This window comes from Mustela nigripes, unplaced genomic scaffold (assembly GCF_022355385.1).
Source record: "Mustela nigripes isolate SB6536 unplaced genomic scaffold, MUSNIG.SB6536 HiC_scaffold_289, whole genome shotgun sequence".
In the NCBI taxonomy this organism is placed as follows: domain Eukaryota; kingdom Metazoa; phylum Chordata; class Mammalia; order Carnivora; family Mustelidae; genus Mustela; species Mustela nigripes.
Window position 1 is genome coordinate 25,125 of NW_026739697.1, and position 20,254 is coordinate 45,378.

The 20,254-nt window shown below is 33.0% G+C and overlaps 1 pseudogene; it reads left to right on the forward strand.

Moving 5' to 3' along the window:
• Nucleotides 1-18,175: 18,175 nt before the first annotated feature.
• On the forward strand, nt 18,176-18,681 carry LOC132008564 (small ribosomal subunit protein eS24-like; annotated as a pseudogene).
• The last annotated feature ends 1,573 nt before the right edge of the window (nt 18,682-20,254 follow it).

Here is a 20,254-nt window from a genome sequence, read left to right on the forward strand (position 1 = left end):
TCCTCATTTCTTGATTGGATTATTTGTTCTTTGGGTGTTGAATTTGATAGGTTCTTTTTTTTTTAATTTTTAATTTTTTATAAACATATATTTTTATCCCCAGGGGTACAGGTCTGTGAATCACCAGGTTTACACACTTCACAGCACTCACCAATTCACATACCCTCCCCAATGTCCATAATCCCATCCCCTTCTCCCAAACCCCCTCCCCCCAGCAACCCTCAGTTTGTTTTGTGAGATTAAGAGTCACTTATGGTTTGTCTCCCTCCCAATCCCATCTTGTTTCATTGATTCTTCTCCTACCCACTTAAGCCCCCATGTTGCATCACCACTTCCTCATATCAGGGAGATCATATGATAGTTGTCTTTCTCTGTTTGACTGATTTCACTAAGCATGATACGCTCTAGTTCCATCCATGTTGTCGCAAATGGCAAGATTTCATTTCTTTTGATGGCTGCATAGTATTCCCCTTTATCTGGTATGTCATTTGCAAATATCTTCTCCCATTCTGTGTACTTGGGATACATCAGTGAATATAACAAATACCCTTGTCTTATTGGATCTTACATCCTAACAGGTGGTAATATGAGAAATCAATATTAAATGTAAAAAATAAGTAATTTATATAATATGTTAGAAGGTGATACTGCTATGGAAAAAAATAATACAAAGAAGATTCAGATATGCTAAGATGAGGTAAGACTTTACATTTTAAATATAATATTTTTGAATAAGCCTCTAGGACTGCAGAAGGGTACTATGAGACATGTTTAGGGTTAAATTTTGACTGTATTAGGGTTGAGATAGCCAAGTGTGGAAGGATAGAGAGAGTTTGGGTGTAAGAGTATAAATTTTGTGACGTTCTTGTGTGAGGTCATGCTTTTGAGAGTCATCAACATGTAGGTGGTATTTACAAAGCCACGGCAAGGAGATCACTACGTGTGTTCTGTAAATAAAGAAGAGGATTGTGGATTCAACCCTGAGGCCTTCCTATGTTAACAAGTGGAGAAAAAGCAAAGGAACTTGAAAGGTCGGAAGAAAATTTGGCCAGAGAGGTACATGAGAGATCATGTGGAGATAGCCAAATGCTGCTGACTACTAAAGTAAAAGTAAGTAAAAACTTAGCTTGGAGGTGATTAGGGACCCAGGCAAGAACAATTGCACTGAAGTGGTAAAGTTAAATGCTTAAGTGGTATATTCATTTGCTTAGGCTGCTCTAACAAAGTATCACAGACTGAATGGCTTACATAACAGCAATGTATAATCTCACAATTCTGGAGGCTAGAAGTCCAAAATCAGGTATTGGCAGATTTCATTCTTTCCTGAGACCCATGAGGAAAATCCATTCCATGCCTCTCCCCTAGCTTCCAGTAGTTTTCTGACAATTGTTGGTGTTTCTTGGCTTCTCAAATCAGCGCTTGGATCTCTGCCTTCATCTTCACGTGGCATTCTACCTGTGGGTATACCTAGGCCCGATTCCCCCTTCATAGAACCGCACTTGTCATATTGGGTTAGGGATCCACCCTACTCTAGGATAACCTCACCGTAATTAATTATATCCATAACAAGCCTATTTCCAAATAAGATCACAGTGTGAGGTACTGGTAGTTAGGACTTTAACAAATGAATCTGGAGAGGGGCACCTTTTAACCCCCAGTTGCAAAGGGATTAAGAGAGAACAGGAGATATGGGGATCCAGTGAGTAGAGATCACCCTTGAGGATTTTTCTGTAAAAAAGCAGAGAAATGGTGCAGTAACTGACAGGAGGAAGTGAAGTTAAGGACATTTTTGTTGTTATTTTGTTTTATTTTTAAGATAGGAAAAATATCAATACATAGGCAGGACTGATTCAAAAGGGAGGGAAAGAACTGCTACTATAAGTGACAGATGAGAGAAGTTCTGAATCATTAAATAAGCAATAAAAATAGGGTCTAGTGCCCTTTGAAGGGGCTCACTTTTAGGCAGAAGACAAATGGTTAATTTCTAGAAACAGGAAGGCAAGAAATACATATACAGATGCTAATCTGTAGGCATGCATGGGGGCAATATTCTGTAGATTTTACTTCTAGTTGTTTAATTTCCTGCTGGCGGAGCAGAAAGGAAGGTTTATAGCTTAGAAAGGAGATGGGGAAAGATTGTCAAGGATTGAAGAGCTAAGAGAAGTGTGAAATAATCATCTAGAAGAAAGAGTGATTGAACTAGGGAAATGTATCATGCTTGTGTGAAAGCAGTTCTTATTGGCGTAGCTTAAAGCATGTTCTGGAGCCTAGATGTCTGAAATCAAAGTGTAGGCAAGGCCAGACTCTCCCTTACAGTTCCATGAGAGGATCCTTCCTTGCCTTTTCCAGCTTTTGGTGCATGCTGGCTTCTGGATCCATCAGGGTACTCACATGGACATCTTCTCCCTGTGTCTTTACATGGTCTTTCCTCTCTGTGTCTCTGTGTCCAAATTTCCCCCACTCTGATGATCTCATTTTAACTTGATATCAATGTAAATACCTTATTTCCAAATAAAGTCATATTTTAAGGTACTGGGTGTTAGGACTTTAACATATCATTTTTGAAGAATTCAATTAGTTCATACAGTGACCTAAAGAATAAGGAAGTACGTATAATTAGATATGGTGGACTTAAAGTCAATAGAGCTGGTCAGTCTGGGAGATGAGGGACAAGGAGGGATGAATGATTAGAGATTTTTGTTCACTCATCTAGTAGAACAAGAGAGATTTGGAAAAACAAAAATGTTTGTGTTCAGCCTATAGTAGTCCCCTCTGCCTATAACCGAAGAAGTTCTGAGTTACTCTTAGCAGACTTTGAGCAATTTCTGACAAATTTTAAGAAATGTTCTTAATAGAACATTCTCCTTTGAGTTATTTATATGTTAAGCAATCACAGATTGCCTTTGATCAGCTCTTTAAATTCTCTTTTGCTAAGCTTTAAAATTGAGTTCAATATATCAAATAATTCACCAGCAGATTCAAAAGAATCTTTTTTCATCAGTTTCATTAGTTCCGCTATTTATCTAACTCTAAGTAATGACTTCTTTAATTTCATGTGCATAGCTGTTGTTCATCACTTTGAGCGACCAACTTCTGCAATGAGGGAAATAAAGGATTCTGGGCAGATATAACTGATTAAAGTGAAATTCATGTACGCCAAATGTGTTTCAGAAACTGAAGAGCCACCATTTATCTGAGATGAAAAATACTGTGTTCAAATAATATCTTAACTCTAATTTCTAATGCCTCTCATGTAGGGTTTATTTTCTATTACTTTATACCTGTACTTATGCATGATCAGGGCTGAGTTGACATTAAATAAATAAAGTGGACTGGAGGGTTCTCTCACATAGTCTTGTGCACGTTTACTGAGGGCATAATTTTTATAATCAAGAATGAGAGAGATTCACACACTAATAAAGTAATTTCTTCTTAATTATTTTTGTTAATTCGTATACACAGTTAAAAATTTGTAAACTGATAAAGAGGCTGAGGATTTGAATTAAAGTACTAAGAAAACATCTTGTTAGAAATATAACTTTAGGGCGCGTGGCTGGTAGAGCATGGACCTCTTGAACTCAGGGTTGTGAATTCAAGCCCCACGTTAGGCATGGAGCTTACTTAAAAAAAAAAAAAAAGAAAAGAAAAGAAAGAAAAGAAATATAACTTTAGAATACATGCCCATGTTACCACTTTTCAAAAGTTACCATCTAATTAATAAAATAAAATTTGAAAAAATAAGAATCCAGAGCCAAAGGTAGAAGTTCTTTTCAACTCCTCCCCTTGACTCTCATTTACTGTCTTATACAAAGAGAGATTTTGTAAGAAATTCGGTATTTATCCTTCCAGTCCTCATCAGTATATTTATGTACAAAAACATCTTTACATTAAATAAAATTAAAGTGTATTTGATATTTTAAATATCAAATTTCTGTTTTCTTTCTTCTCGTAACAATACTTTGAAGAACATTTTTTTACATCAGTTCTTATAGTTCCTTTTCATTTTTGTTTTTAGCTGTTAAAGAGCATTTGTTTATGCAGAGGTTTATTTAGTTAAATCCTATTAATGGATATTTCAGGAGGACGTATAATATTATAATGACCTACCAACATTCTTCTTTTGTTTACATTTTTTTCCCCAGGATCTGATAGAGAAAAGTGAACTGATCACTCCCTGAGATTACATATTAAAAAGATTTTATTTATTTATTTGACAGAGAGATACACAGCAAGAGAGGGAATATGAGCATGGGGAGTGGGAGAGGGAGAAGCAGTCTTTTCCCTCAGCAGAAAGCCTAAGGCTACCAGGACCCTGGAATCATGACCTGAGTCAAAGGCAGATGCTTAATAACTGACCTACCCAGGTGACCCTACATATTTACATATTAATAGAGATCATCTAATTCCCTCCCAAAGACTTTATACATTTAGTCCCTAACCAGTAACAAATGAGCATACCAATTTTCCATGTGTTTGAGAGTTTCATTTCATGAAAAATTATTTTACCAGTGATACAGAAGAAAACATGTGAGGTGTTTTTGCTTTACTTTATCTTATTTGTCTGTAGGGTTAGTAAGGTTGCACATCTTTTAATGTGTTTACTGGTAGATTATAATTTTTTTTCTTGAATTACATATTCATATTCATATTCTTTGACTATTTTTGGTAAGGCATTTTTTCTTATTAGTATGCAGGGTATCTTTGTAGATTCTGGAAACTTATTTTTAGCTCTCTACTGAAATTACGTTTTCCTTAGCTATACGTTAGTCTTTTGAATTTGCTTAAGTTTTCTGTTGACATGAAAAAGAATATGTGCATTTGTGTGTATTCAAATATATAAATGTTTACCTTTATAACTTTTCATGTTTTTTGTTTTGAGGTCTTCCTTGGTGTTAGATAATGAAATTTTTTTTTTTTTTTTTTTTGCTTATTTACCTCTTTGATCCATGAGGAATTTATTTTTAATTTCAGGATGGGATATTTTTCTAATAGATAAAGAATTCCCTCCATAAGATGTTCAGTTGCCCCATCATAATTTTTTGAACAGTCCATATTTTTACCAGTAACTTGAAGTACTTCTGTATGCTAATCATTGACATGTCTACATAGGTCTGTTTCTAAGCATTCAATTCTGTAGTTCTATTTTCTTTTATCCTGCACTAACAACATTTTTAGTCACCCTAATTTTATATTCTTCTTTGTCACCTGTTAGACAATTTGCCCTTTAACACTTCTTTCTCTTTCAGGTATCTTATAAAATCAGTTGTCAAATTCCATAAAAAACCTTTGTTCACTGAATATATGTATTTATGAGGAGAAAAATAGCACTTTTAAAATAGTCTATTCTTCCGTCTACCACCTTGAGGTTAAATAATGTTTTTTAAAATTTATATTTAATAAATTACTAGCCATAAAATAGCCCACATAAGTATAGATTAGGTTATTAATTTCTGGTTTTGTAGAAAATTTGTGTTGCTTTGTGAATGGGTATATTTTCTGTTTCATTGCATTTTCAGTTACTTATGAATAATGCCTACTATTGCATTAATTTTGTTCTTTTGATGATGTATTGAGTAATCTTGCTGAACTGTCTTCTAAGTTATATTTAGTTTATAGTTATTTTTCCTTAGTTTTAAGTAGGATATCATAATCTCTGCAAATAAAAATAGCTTACAAATTTCTTCCTCACTTCTTTTGTATTAGTTGAATTGTTGACTTAATGGGAACACTTGTAACTCTTCAACATAAAGTATTAATTTTTATATGTTTCTCACAGATACCCTTTATCAAGTTTTAGAAATCCTATATATTAAAATTCTTACAAATCTGGAATGAACATTAAATACTATAATTAGAACTTCTCATTTTATTGTCATCACCTACATAGTATTTCTTTATTAAAAATACCCCTTACAATGATATTTATTATTAATTTTTATCCTTTCTCTATTTTCATTTCTTTTTTTTTAAGTGTCTTTTTTTTTTAAATTTTTTATTTTTTATAAACATATATTTTTATCCCCAGGGGTACAGGTCTGTGAATTACCAGGTTTACACACTTCACAGCACTCACCAAAGCACATACCCTCCCCAATGTCCATAATCCCACCCCCTTCTCCCAAACCCCCTCCCCCCAGCAACCCTCAGTTTGTTTTGTGTTTTTAACTTTAAAATCTTGCCATGTTAAAGCTAACTTGGCAAAAGATTCATACTATATTTTAAGATCTCATTAGAAAAGCCTTTTCTTTCTTTCATAAGACATAGCTAATGGATATTTATATTCTTTTAGTCTAGCGCTTACAACACATCCGGGGCCTTAGCTACTCCTTGAAAAACACTGCAATAGTTGGAGAAGCTGAATTTATGTACAACAGAATGGAAAGGTGACAAAGCTAATTTGCTTCCCCAAAACAAAGATTAAGAACATTCAAATTTAAAAAAAAAAAAAGAACATTCAAATGTCACTATGATCACTTTATTAATTTATATTAAGGAATATAATTATTTATATAAATTAATCATAAAAGTTTGAGAACTTCAAAGATTCAAATATAAACAGAATCAGGAATTTGATAAATGAATACCTTTGTATGGGAATAACAGAGATTTTCCAAATTACATTAAAAGCACTATGTGGTGTCTTTTTTTGTTTGATTTTCTTTGATTATTCTTGAGGTATTTTTAAATTAACATATAATATATTATTTGCTTCTCTTGAAGTATTTTTATTTATATTAGTAAGAAATGAAGATTAAAAAATAGGAGATTTAGGTCTCTTTTATTTGTTAGGAATAGGAAAGGAAAATCAAGTTTGAGGGAAAGAGGAAATACTGAGTTTTGGGAAATGAGGGAATGGATAAAATAAAAGGATATTACTTTTTGAAAGTAGTAGGGCAAGGACAAAAGGGGTTTAATGATCTGAGGGTTCTGATATGTATATATGTGTTCAGGTGTGAGGTTATTTTAAAGTTACCTCATCTTGTGTTTTGGGGGGCGTCTTGCAGGAGCCACTCTAACCCAAGCTGTATGTACAAATTGCCTTTCTTAACTGTAATGCAGTGTTTAATAAAACTCTTAAGTGTGTTTCTGTTTAAAGTATTCAAATTTGTCATTTCTTAAGCGCAACAAAAAATGAATGTTAACCCATGGGTACTAGTAAAATCCATCAAATCTCTCTCTCCACAAAACCCCCTCCCCACAAAACTTCTAAATCTTGGTGCTTCTCAGGATCCACTCTAAAAATAAGGTAGCATTTTAGATGGGATCTCAATAGAGACTCTCCTGCCTCCCTTGAAAAGATTTCCAAATCTAAGTCACTGTCAGTGATTGAGGAATTTATACATTTAAAATAATCTCAAAGGAACTATCTTTATTTTAAGGTGTAGTAGTTTTTGATATTTATTATATAAACATATATAATATGTTTTTTTATTTTTTTTAATTTTTTAATATTATAGTATTGGTGGATGTTTAAACTTATAGTAATGCTAAATCTCTTACCTGAAATAATAGTAGGCCAATCATCAACATCATCATCATAATTTATTATATATGTATAATATATTATTATTAATATTTATTATTAGTAGTAGTAGTATTCCTCTAAAACACCAATCCTGTTTCCATAAAAAAGCCTTTAAACTTAATTGTCTGCCCCATCTGGAATGCTCATTCCCAGGATCTTTATATGGCCGGATCCTTCTCAAAGTACAGATCTATGAATAAATCTTTCCTTTCCAGAAAAACCTTCTCTGATTATTCAGTCAAACATATAATATGCCCCCACGTCAACCTCTATCCTTGGACACTTTTATGTTCTTCGATGCACTTAGCACTTTCTCAAACCGTGTTATTTATTTGGCCACATGTTATTTGTCTTTTTCTATTAGAATAGCTAAGAGAAAGAACCTTCCTTATCTTTTTATTTATTTATTTATTTGACAGACAGAGATCACAAGTAGGCAGAGAGGCAGGCAGAGAGAGAGAGGGGGAAGCAGGCTCCCCACTGAACAGAGAGCCCGATGCAGGGCTCAATCCCAGGACCCTGAGATTGAGACCCGGGTGGAAGCAGAGGCTTTAACCCACTGAGCCACCCAGGCACCCCAAGAAACTTCCTTATCTGTAGCACTTACTCTGCACCTGAATTTCTTAAAACAATGTTTGAAAAATAGTATACACTCAGTACTTTTTAATGTCATTGAAGGAATAGAGGCATTTAGGGATAAAGTCAATGTGTGATTATTATCTTATTCTTTGGTAGAAGTTAGAGGTTAAGATCTTGAGGGCTCTAACATCACTACCTAAGTTTGGATCCTCACCCAGTATCTACCATTTGTGTGGCTTTCAGTTTGCTAATGCTCAAAAGGGAAAGAAAAAGAAAGAAAGAAAGAAAGAAAGACAGACTGCTGTACTGGATTAGTAAATGCAAGTAAACTAGTTATTGTGTACAGCAAAAAGGAACTCAATACATAATTTTTCTTTGCTCCTAATAAAAAAAGAACAAGTAATCTTATTGCTATAGTAATATATGAAGGATTTTCTAGATTAGAAAAATCAAAGCAAAAGAATTGAGATTATACACCACGATTCTATTGTTCACTGAAGACATTAGAAATGACACATTCTAAATTAACTATAAAAGGCAGGGCATACATAGAAAAAAAAGTAAATCAGTCCATAATGCCCTTGAATTGCAGAAAAACAAAAGATTAAAAAAAAAATGACTGGGAACCCAGCCAACAGCCTAAATACAGCATTTTTCATCTACTTGTGAAATTACAATGTAAAAGCTCAGTAAAAAAAGCAAGATTATGCATATTCATACCCTGGTTCAGTGAGGATGATAAATGAAACAAAGCCACAAAATCATTCACTGAATATGACATGATTGCATTCCTTTTCATAGTTACCTGAAAACAAAAATTATGATGTAAAATTCTATTATGTTTTCAGAAGAAAAAGAGTTTAAATTTCAAAATGAAAGCAAAAATGGAATACACATTTTAAAAATTCTCAAATGTTACATGATTTCAATGTACTTTTGTTTTGCTTTTTTAATTAAGAAAATTGGATTGAAACAAAAATCTTACAAGAATATGAGTAGTTATACTAATTCCCTGAAGATTTCAGAAATTTAGATCTGGTAATGCTTAATAAATAACCCAAATTATCTTTTTTAATATTTTAATATGTTTTCCAAATAAAAATTAGATAGTCTTTAAAAGTAATTATTTTATGGCACCTGGGTGGCTCAGTCGTTAGGCATCTGCCTTCAGCGCAGGTCATGATCACAGGGTCCTGGGATCGAGCTCTACATTGGGATCCGTGTTTAGCAGAAAGCCTGCTTCTCCCTCTCCCTCTCCCACTCCCCCTGCTTGTGTGCCTCTCCCACTGTGCCTTTCTCTGTCAAATAAATAAATTAATTAAATCTTAAAAAAAAGAGTACTAATATAACCTTTTTTGTGGTACTTAGCATAGAATAGTATTAGTTTGATGAATGTTCAAATTTTTTTGTTAAAAAAAACATTGTTATTGCACTATATGAAAATGATGAGGCTTTGATGATACATTATAGTAATAACTCATCAAAACAACAGCACTTTGTGCCATGTATTAAATATATCCCCCAAATTCTCATCTTTCCAATAGCAATGTAAAAAATCTTTTACCAGAAACTCCTTTTTGTTTAGATCAGCTCTACACACTTAACCCTACACATTCATATTTTCCTTTCTTTTTTTCTACCAAGGATTTTATTAAACAGGATTTTATTGCCTAAGTAGATTCTTTTTATTCTTCTAATGCCTGAATAGTATTCCTCTTTTTTAAAAAACTGACACCCCAATCAAACCCCAAATATATTATATTAACTTAAAATAGGCATATGTGTGTGTGTGTGTGTGTGTGTGTATGCTTTTATATGTGAGCCTCATGAAAACCACAAAGCAAAAACCTATAGTAGTAGATAGATAAAAGATTATGATAAAGAAATCTAAGCACAATACTAAAGAGAGTCATCAAACCAAAAGAGAACTAAACAGAGAAAAAAGACCAGAGAGGAACTACAAAATGGCCAAAAAACAATGAACAAAATGACAATAAATGCATGCCTATTAATGATTACTTTAAATGTAAGTGGAAAAAAATGTAAATGGAGTAAACTCTCTAATCAAAAGATATAGAATGACTGAAGGGATGGAAAAAACAAGAGCATTTAAATGCTGCCTACAAGAGACACACTTCAGATGTAAGAATACACACAGACTGAAAGTGAAGAGATGAAAAAAAAAATTGGTCCACATGAGGTCAACACAAAATAAAGCTGTTGTACCTGTGCTTATATCAAACAAAATGGGCTTTAATCAAAAGTGTCTCTAAAAACAACAACCAAAAAAGGCATTGCATTATTGTAAAAGGGTCAATCCAACAAGAGAATATAGCATTTGTAAATATGCATTCAACATAAGAGTACCTAAATATACAAAAGCAAATATTGAAAAACCTAAAGGGAGAAATCGACAGCAATACATTAATAGTAAGGGGCATTAATGCCTCACTTACATCAATGAATAGATCATTGGTATAGAAAATTGATAAATATTAGCCTCATCCAGCACATTTGATACACACAGAACATATTTACAGTGTCCTTCTGAACAATTATGTCAATGAAATAAACAAAGGAGAAATAAGAACAAATGAATTAAAAACAAATCTTTTAAAAGAACAAATTTTTTACATTATTTTCACTTGGGACAAATGAAAATAGAAATATAGCATCCCAAAATCTATAGGGCATAGGAAAAATAATTCTAAAAAAGGTTCATGTCAATATAGGCCTGCTTCAGGAAATGAGAAAGATTTAAGATTAAAAATCTAACCTTATACTTAAGGACAGTAAGAAAAAAATAACAAATGGAGCCAAAGTTAGTAGAAAATAGGAAATAACAGAGATCAGAGTAGAAATAAATGAAAGATCAAGAACAAAGTAATGATCCCCATTAACACCACTTTTATTCATCATAGTATTAAACATCCTAGTGAGAGCAATTAGGCAAAAAAAATAATAATGGCATCAAAATTTGAAAGGAAGAAGTGAAATGTCACTATTTGTGAATGACATGATTTTATATATAAAAACCCTAAAAACTCTACTAAAAATCTCTGAGAACTAATAATCAAATTCAGTAAAGTTGTAGGGTACAAAAATGCACAAAACCAGGTGCATTTTTATATACTGAAAATAAACTGTCTGTAAACAAACAGTTCTTTTTACAATTACATTAAAAAGAAAAAAAAAGTAGGGAAAGTTTAAGGTTGTAAAAAGGTTATAAAAGACCTATACACTGGGCACCTGGGTGGCTCAGTGGGTTAAGCCGCTGCCTTCGGCTCAGGTCATGATCTCAGGGTCCTGGGATCGAGTCCCGCGTCGGGCTCTCTGCTCAGCAGGGAGCCTGCTTCCTCCTCTCTCTCTCTCTCTGCCTGCCTCTATGCCTACTTGTGATCTCTCTCTGTCAAATAAATAAATAAAATCTTAAAAGAAAAAAAAAAAGACCTGTACACTGTAAACTATCAGACATTGATAAAAGAAATTGAAGAAAACACAGATAAATGGAAGGATATTTTAAGAATATAATGAATTCTGGAAGAATTAATATTGTTAAAATGCCCATAATCTCAAAGTAATCTGTGGATTCAGTGACACCCCAATCAAGTCCCAATGATATTTTCCACAGAAATAAAACAACCTTAAAATTTTTATTATGTGAAACTACAAAAGAGCCTCTTAGAGCAAAGTTGGAGGCATCACTCTCTCTCATTTCAAACCATATTACAAAACTATAGTAAACAGAATGGTATGGTATTGGCATAAAAGCAAGATATGTAGATTGATAGAATGGAATAGAGACTCCAGAAAATAACCCATATATATGTGGCTAATTGATTTATTAATATGTAATAAATAAACAATAGGGAAAGGGTAGTCTTCAAAAAAATACTATAGGGAAAATTGTGTAGCCACATGCAAAAGAATAAAAGTGGACCCCTATCTTATACCATAGACATTCTATACCATAGAATTAACTCTATGGATTGAAGACTTGAATATAAAACCTAAAACAGAGGCACTTGAATGGCTCAGTAAATTAAGTGTCTACCTTTGGCTTGGGTCCTGATCTCAGGGTCCTGGGACCAAGCCATGCATCCAGCTCTCTGCTGAGCAAGGAGTCTGCCTCTCCCTCTGTGCTCTCTCTCTCTCACTCTCAAGTAAATAAATAAAAAAACCTTAAAAAAATACTCATCTATGTTACTATTAACTTAAAAACAACCCATAAAATCATAAAACTCCTAGAAAACATAGGAGGTAAGATACTTGACATCATTTTTGTCAATGATTTTGCTGATCTGATGCCTAAAGCAAAGGCAACAAAAGCAAACATAAACAAATGGGATTATATCAAACTAATAAACTTCTGCATCCTAAATAAGACACCATGAGCAAAATGAAAAGGCAACCTAGTAAATACAAGAAATATTTGCAAATCAAATAACCAGTAAGGGCTTAATATCCAAGATATATAAAGAACTTATACAATTCAATAGCCAAAAAACAAAACCCATCTGATCAGATGGGTGGAGGATCTGAATAGACATTTTTCCAAAGAAGACATCAAGGTGGTCAACAGATACCTGGAGAGATACTTAACATCAATAGTCATCAGGGAAATGATGCAAATCAAAACCTTAATGAGATATTATCTCACACATTTAAGGATAGCTATAATTAAAAACTAAAATGAAACAAAAAAACCAGAAATGAAAACGAAAGAACAACAAGAAAGGCAAACAAGAACACCCAAAATATGTGGAGAAAAGGGAACCCTTTTCTGTGCGCTGTAGGGAATTGTACACATCCAGTTGCATCCATTGTGAAAAAGTGTGTAGAAATTCTTCAAAAATATAAAAATAGAATGATCATGTGAGTCAGCAGTTTACTTCTGGATATTTATGCAAAGAAAATAAAAACACTAATTACAAAAGATATATGCACCCCTATGTTTATTGCAGCATTATTTATAATAGCCCATAAATGGAAACAACCTGTGTCCATCAATGAATGATTAGATAAAGAAGATGTAGTGTGTTTCTGTGTGTGGGGGTGTGTGATGTGTGTCTACTTATATATAATGGCATACTACTCAGCTATAAAAAGAGTGAAATCATTTACAACAATAATATCAAATATATAAATATTCTATACACTGTAAATGTTAAATAATAGAAATGAATATATAAATGTTAAAATAATTGGATTCATTTAAAAAATACTGTTGTATAACCCAATTTCTTCACTTAAAGCTATAGGATCATCTCCTTTTCAAATAAATATGGATAGCCAACACATTTTTAAATGAATTAATTTAAATTAGTGGAAAATTGAAAGTTATTTAAACAATTATGTTTTCACTTTTAATATAAGATACTAACACCCTTGCATATATAACCTATGCTCAAAAGTGCATTTCATATTATTTCTTCAGAATAAATCTCCAGTTGTAAAGTTATTTGGATATAGAGAATGTGTAAGAATGTAAAACTCGTTCCAAAAACTATACTCAAAATACATTTATATCCTTGTCACAGTTTGGGTTCTCTGGAAGCAGATGCTAAAGTTGAGTTGGTGGTACAAGATATTTCCTAGGAATTAATAGCTGTAAAAGGAAGGGGGGGCAGCAGCAATGAACAGAAGAGGTTAATCAGCAGTGTGGGTCCAACATTTATTTTTTTTTCCTTTTCTTTTTTCAGTGCCTATTAATGTTCTTTGCTCTTCTTTCTTTTGATGTGTTCATCTTATTTTTTTAGGAGTTTAGCATGTATTAAAGATATTAAACTTTTTTTCTCATTGTATTTTGCCAAGTAATTATCCAGGCCCACTTATATTGTTAATAGTACAATCTATTTTAGGCAATATTAACCTATCCTTAACACCAATTTTATATGCTATTATAAAGATTTGTTTATCTTATTTTCAAACTTGCTATTTCTTGGAAATTAGTATTAATAAATTTTGTATGTTTCAACTTGCTACTTTAGTGCACTTTCTTATCACCTCAAAGAATTTCTGAATGGATTCTCATGATTTCTAGGTATGCAAATTTAGTATGTGTAAACTTTACCTCTTCTTAAGCATCAATTATTTGGTAACATTTCATTCTGATACAGCCTGGTGCCATAATAAAATGACACATTGGGGAAATCTTGGAGGAAGGAATGAGTGTATTTTGCTTGTCTGAAGGATGTGAATATTTGTTGCTAGTTGATGAGACTATGATGGGCTATGGACTCGCAGAATGGCCAGAGCAATGCTTCTGTTTCCATATGCTCATCTAAGATTTTGCCACTCCTCCCTCAGGAGGTGGGGGTACTCTCCCCTCCCTGAACTCAGGAAGGAAACACTGTGACAATCTCTACAATTGCACTCCTAGATAAATGACCCTTATTTCCAAGGCCAGGTCATCAACAGTGGCTTGGTTTTTACCTGGCTCTTTTTCTTAGGATGCTTTCACTTGGAGCTTCTAAAGAAACTCAGTCCACATAAAAAGGCCATTCATGAGTGGTGTGACCAATAATCACTGGTTAAATGTGCAAACAAGACAAAAATATTCTATTTTAATGCTTTTGTCCTTGAATTTTATTTCACCTTCTATTATTGTTCTTCTTTATTTCTGTTCAAATGACATGTGTTTTATCATTAGAAATCTAGTGAGTTCTTTTCACATAGATTATAAAGCATAAATTGGATCTTAATTTCTGACACCATCTAAATATATCTGTCTTTAGTAGGAGAGTGTAACTCGCATTGACTGCTATGATTCCTATGTTTGAGCTTCATTCTCTTTATAATTTCATAATGTTCTAACATTTAAATGTGTGACTAAATTTATCACTTTTGTTATATGAATTATATTATTATGTTATGGATTTTATTTAATGGGTTACAGACATGTCACTCAATTTTTAATTTTTCTAGAAGTTGTATTCAACTTAAAACAAAAAACACATTTGTTGGGGCGCTTGGGTGACTCAGTGGGTTAAAGCCTCTGCCTTCGGCTCAGGTCATAATCTCAGGGTCCTGGGATTGAGCTCCGCATGGGGCTCTCTGCTCAGTGGGGAACCTGCTTCCCTTCCTCTCTCTCTGCTTGCCTCTCTGCTTACTTGTGATCTTTGTCTGTCACATAAATAAATAAAAACTTTAAAAAAAAAACACATTTGTCTTTTGATTTCTTTACTTGTGGCAATATCTAAATGATACTTACTGACTTTCAACCATATATAAAAATTAGTAATTGGTTATCACTTATTATTTATCAAAGCTAGCCACATTGCTAGGCATATTATAAGTAGGTTTCTTGATCATCATAGAAAGCTTATGAGATGGATGTTGTTTTTATTTCTATTTATCCTCAGGGAAATTAAGTAACTTGTCAAGATCACAAAGATTCACTCAATGAGAAAACTGGAATTCTAATTAAATTTGTCACATTCCAAGCTACAAGTTCTTAATCACTACATACTACTGGTATAATTTACATTTTTCCTTCACCAAAGCAACTTCATTTGCTCACATGGAGAATATCTCATCACACACCTCAAACATCACCTCTCCACACACACACACAGAATACGAAATTCTCTCTGCTTTCCCAAATATGATCAGTTGTTCTTTTCTGTGCTTCCACATCACTTGTTTCCTAAATCTGTGAATATTTGTCATGATGTTTTGTAACCAGTGGTTGACCTTCCTGCTTCTTGAACTACATATTGAGTTCTACTTACTCTGCTTTCTCAATGTCTATCATGATCATTTACCCATAATAGGTCATGGGGTGAGTCTTTTCAAATAAATGAATGATTGAATATATTGTTCTGGAAATAATAATAACTGGAAATACACAACCAAGAGAGGCCTCAAATATGCCTGTGTTAAAATCAAATTTTATCAGTATTTAATACACTTCATGATAGGAAATCCAGATTGAAGCAAATTTATGTTATTAATTATTTAATGTGAGTAATATAGAACTGTCATGATTGTTTCTATGCTTATGCAGATTGCTTTTCTTGATAAAATTATGGAAAATGGGCTATACTGAAATAAAATGAAAGTACCAAAATATTCTGATCACCATGCTGAAGGGACCTTAGTGAATAGTGTTCTAGCAAAAGCAATGCATATTGACATTTGTTTAAAAAAAAAAAAAAGAGAGAGAGAGAGAGAGAGAAAAGAAGTGAGGTGCCTAATTCTGTAACCTCAATGGAATTTTAATTTTATTTCAATTTCACTCACCATTAACTGCAGGCAGGTTGACTCTTCTTGAAGACAGGAGGAGTAGAATCACTTGAAACAGATGGAGCTATTGGAGGGCTCTGAAGGGGGAGCTGAAGCATTTCTTCTATAAAGTCCCACTGTCAAAGATCATTTTCAGTTAATACTACAGACTCTGCTGTACTGCATTGTAATGCTTTCAATTATATTTATAGTACTTATAATTATAATTATAGTTTTATAGTTTAGAGAACAAATGATTCAAAATAATTTTCATTGAAATTACTATCTATTAAAGCAGAAGACCTTATTTAAGAAATTAACCTTTGTATAGAAATATGAACAAGGAGTGATTAAAGAATTGCTCATCATTCACTTCTACCTCAGATATTATCTCATTCAAAAGCGTTCTGACTCCCATGCATTCTACACACTGGTAATGAACTAGATGAGTTACGCTTAAATTCTTCATGTAGATGATAAACTACTGAGAATAAGATTTCTAATGTCTTATGACACACATTTTATTTTGTTGATGTTAGTGTCCCTTAGTCATGAACATAGTAGATCCTCAAATCTCCCAACATGCTATAATGACAAACAATGTATTTATCATATAGTTAATAAATCATCTGAAAATTTCATATTTTGCCTTCCTATAACAAATAATATTTTATATCACACTATAAATATACCTAAAAAACATACCATAACATTTAGCCTGATTGGCAAGCAAAAAGTGGTCCTATTTTAATATTTTCAAAATAATTAAGCATTAAACAATAAGGACATTATCAATAGTAATAATATGTGAATAGAATTACTTCATTTATAATTGAAGACTATGAATCTTAATTTATGTAAAGCTTCTACATTTTTTTTGGCCATTACTGCCTTTTCCTTACAAAATACAATACAGTTTTTTAAAGTTGGGTCAGTGAGACTTTGAAGCTCATACACTGTTTCTTTAAATTAAAAAATAATTTGATATGAAACAGTGTTTTCACAAAACTTTTAAAGTTTATTAGCTTATAATCTTCTGACATACATATTTTTGTAGTTTATATCAGAAAATTATAGTGAAAGAAAACCAGTATCACCTATTGTCCTAACACAGAGCAATAAATACCACTATTTTTTTTACTGTAATGTTATATTTAAGATATATTTAAAACAACTTTTATTTTTCCACAAAAATGTTGAAAACATTAGCTTAAAAATACACATACATTTCTAAGTTTAATTAAAGTACCCAAAGTTTTCACTTTGATTTACTAGATGATTTTATTTAAAGTCATTTACTTTGGTTCTTAAAGTCCTAAAATATCATATTTAATTTTCCTAATTACCAAAGTAATAAAAACCTATCTGGGAAATACAGAAAACATTAAAAGGCAAACTAAAAATTTAATTGTTATTTGATATTGAAGGCTTTGACTATAAAGAATTCTAGAATTGTTTTAACAAAAACATCTCCATTTCTATATTCCAAAAGACAAAAAAACCAATGCAGTCAAAATTGTTGAGTAAAAATTGAACCACTAAAATTAACAGGTCCAAAAAATAAAATTAGCACATACAAACCTGTAGATATCACACAAGTAAAGGTAAACCTTTGGAATAACAAAAGCAATATTTAAGTCTGTCTGTATAGTATTCTCTATATTGAGCCACTATGGTATGGCTTTAATGAATGTCTGAATATATTCTATTAGCCTTCTGGGAGATGTGGTGAGGTGGATCTTTCACAGAGAATGTCTCAAGATAGGTAACAGACTTCCCGGAAGTCATGACTCCCCAAGAACAAATAATGTTTGTTCAATAAAGATTGTAGATATAGGCTTGAAGCTCAGCCGCCATCAAGAACAACACAGTAACTATTTGGACCAGGAAGTTCATGAACAACCGACTACTTCAGTGCAAACAAAAGGTTATTGATGTCCTGCATCCTGGAAAGGCAACAGTACCTAAGACAGAAGTTCAGGAAAAACTAACCAAAATGTACAAGACCACACCAGATGTCATATTTGTATTTAGATTCAGAACCCATTTTGGTGGTGGCAAGACAACTGGTTTGGCATGATTTATGATTCCTTGGATTATGCAAAGAAAAATGAACCCAAACATAGACTTGCAAGACATGGTCTGAATGAGAAGAAAAAGACCTCAAGAAACCAGCGAAAAGAATGTAAGAACAGAATGAAGAAAGTCAGGGGGACTGCGAAAGCCAATGTTGGTGCTGGCAAAAAGTGAGCTGGAGATTGGACAACAGAAGGAGTAAAGATGCTGCAGTGGCTTTATCTGTGGTGATTGTGCAGATTTTTCATGAGAGGATTAATAAACTAAGAATGTTAAAAAAAGATTGTAGATTCATACATATATAACACATGCATGTATAAATGCAGATACATATAAATACAAACAGATAGACTTTATAATCTCCTCATTAAATCATTCCAAGACTTTGTTTTTTGATGTTGAAGAATTTTATTTTTTTCTTATGATGAAGTAAGAATTTACACACTTAAATTCAGGTATTGTCCTTTTACTTCCCAAGAACACAAATCTTTTATACATTAAGACACAGGTTAGATATAGATAAAACCACAAAAGGAGTAAATTATGTCTTTCACCTTGTCTTTTCTCATTTTTGGCTTACTCTTTTCTTTCTCATATCCAAGAATTTCCCAAAACCCTTTCCTCATAGTCCCAACCACTAAGGTGAAGAACAGATATCAGAATTAGTGAATGCTGAAAACCAAAGAAATTTTGTTTCAAGGAGTAAATTTAATGATAAAAATTGGGGCACAGTGATAATCTATTTAGAATGTATTAACTTCGGGGGCACCTGGGTGGCTCAGTTGCTGAGTATCTGCCTTCGGCTCAGGTCATGGTCCCAGAGTTCTGGGATCAAGTCCTTCATCAGGCTCTCTGCTCAGCAGGAAGCCTGCTTCTCCCTCTCCCCACTCCCCCTGCTTGTGTTCCCTCTCTTGCTGTGTCTCTCTCTGTTAAATAATAATAAATAAAATCTTTTTAAAAAGTAATAACTTTGAACATACTTGAAATTGTAACACAAAGACCACTGTTTAGTCTGGCTTCATGTAGGTCCAAGTAACAGTAACACTTCCCTCAAACACATGTTTCCTCAAGTAACATTGTAAGCCAGATGCCTGACCCAAATAATTTAAGGCAGTGACCAAGGCTCCAAAAGAGAAGGGCAGAGAGCCAAAAAGAAGCAGACCAAAAGAGTCTGGGTATACCTATGTGGACTCAAGTTCAGGAGCCTAGCAGACCTGTAAAGGACTTACAACATGGGGGAACATAATGTTGTAACTGGGAAAGGAAGCTTCAACTAATTCACCAACAGAGATGTGTACTACTGAAAGATGAATGTCAAAGAAAAGTAGTTTTCAACCCATAATTAAGGCAATTACTCAAAGCAAGTGAGATGTCAACCTAAACTAAGAAGTCAGGATTTGATACTACAAAACTGATGAGAACAAAGGAATTAGGGGTTTAAACTATTTACCTGAGTTGAAGTCTTGAGGAATCTAAAATAATGAGGAGTCAAAACATAAAGTCAAAAGGACTTGCACAAGGGGAATAAACTATGTGTACTCCATTGTTACAGCAATCCATGTGTTCTTGAAATATAATCCCATCAGCTATTGATGCATAACATACCATATCAAAACATTATGGCTTAAAATAACATACACAAATTATTTCTTACATTCTTTGGATTCATCTGACAATTCTTTTGGTCTTGGCTAGGTGAATGGGGCTGAATGGACTAGTGTAGCTTTACTTCTTGACTGGGATTTCTGGGACAACAATTTTCTCATTCACTTTCATCACACAGTGGGAAAAGGACTTCTAGCAGCAAGAGGTTAGTGACAAGGGGCCTCTGTTTATATTACATCTACC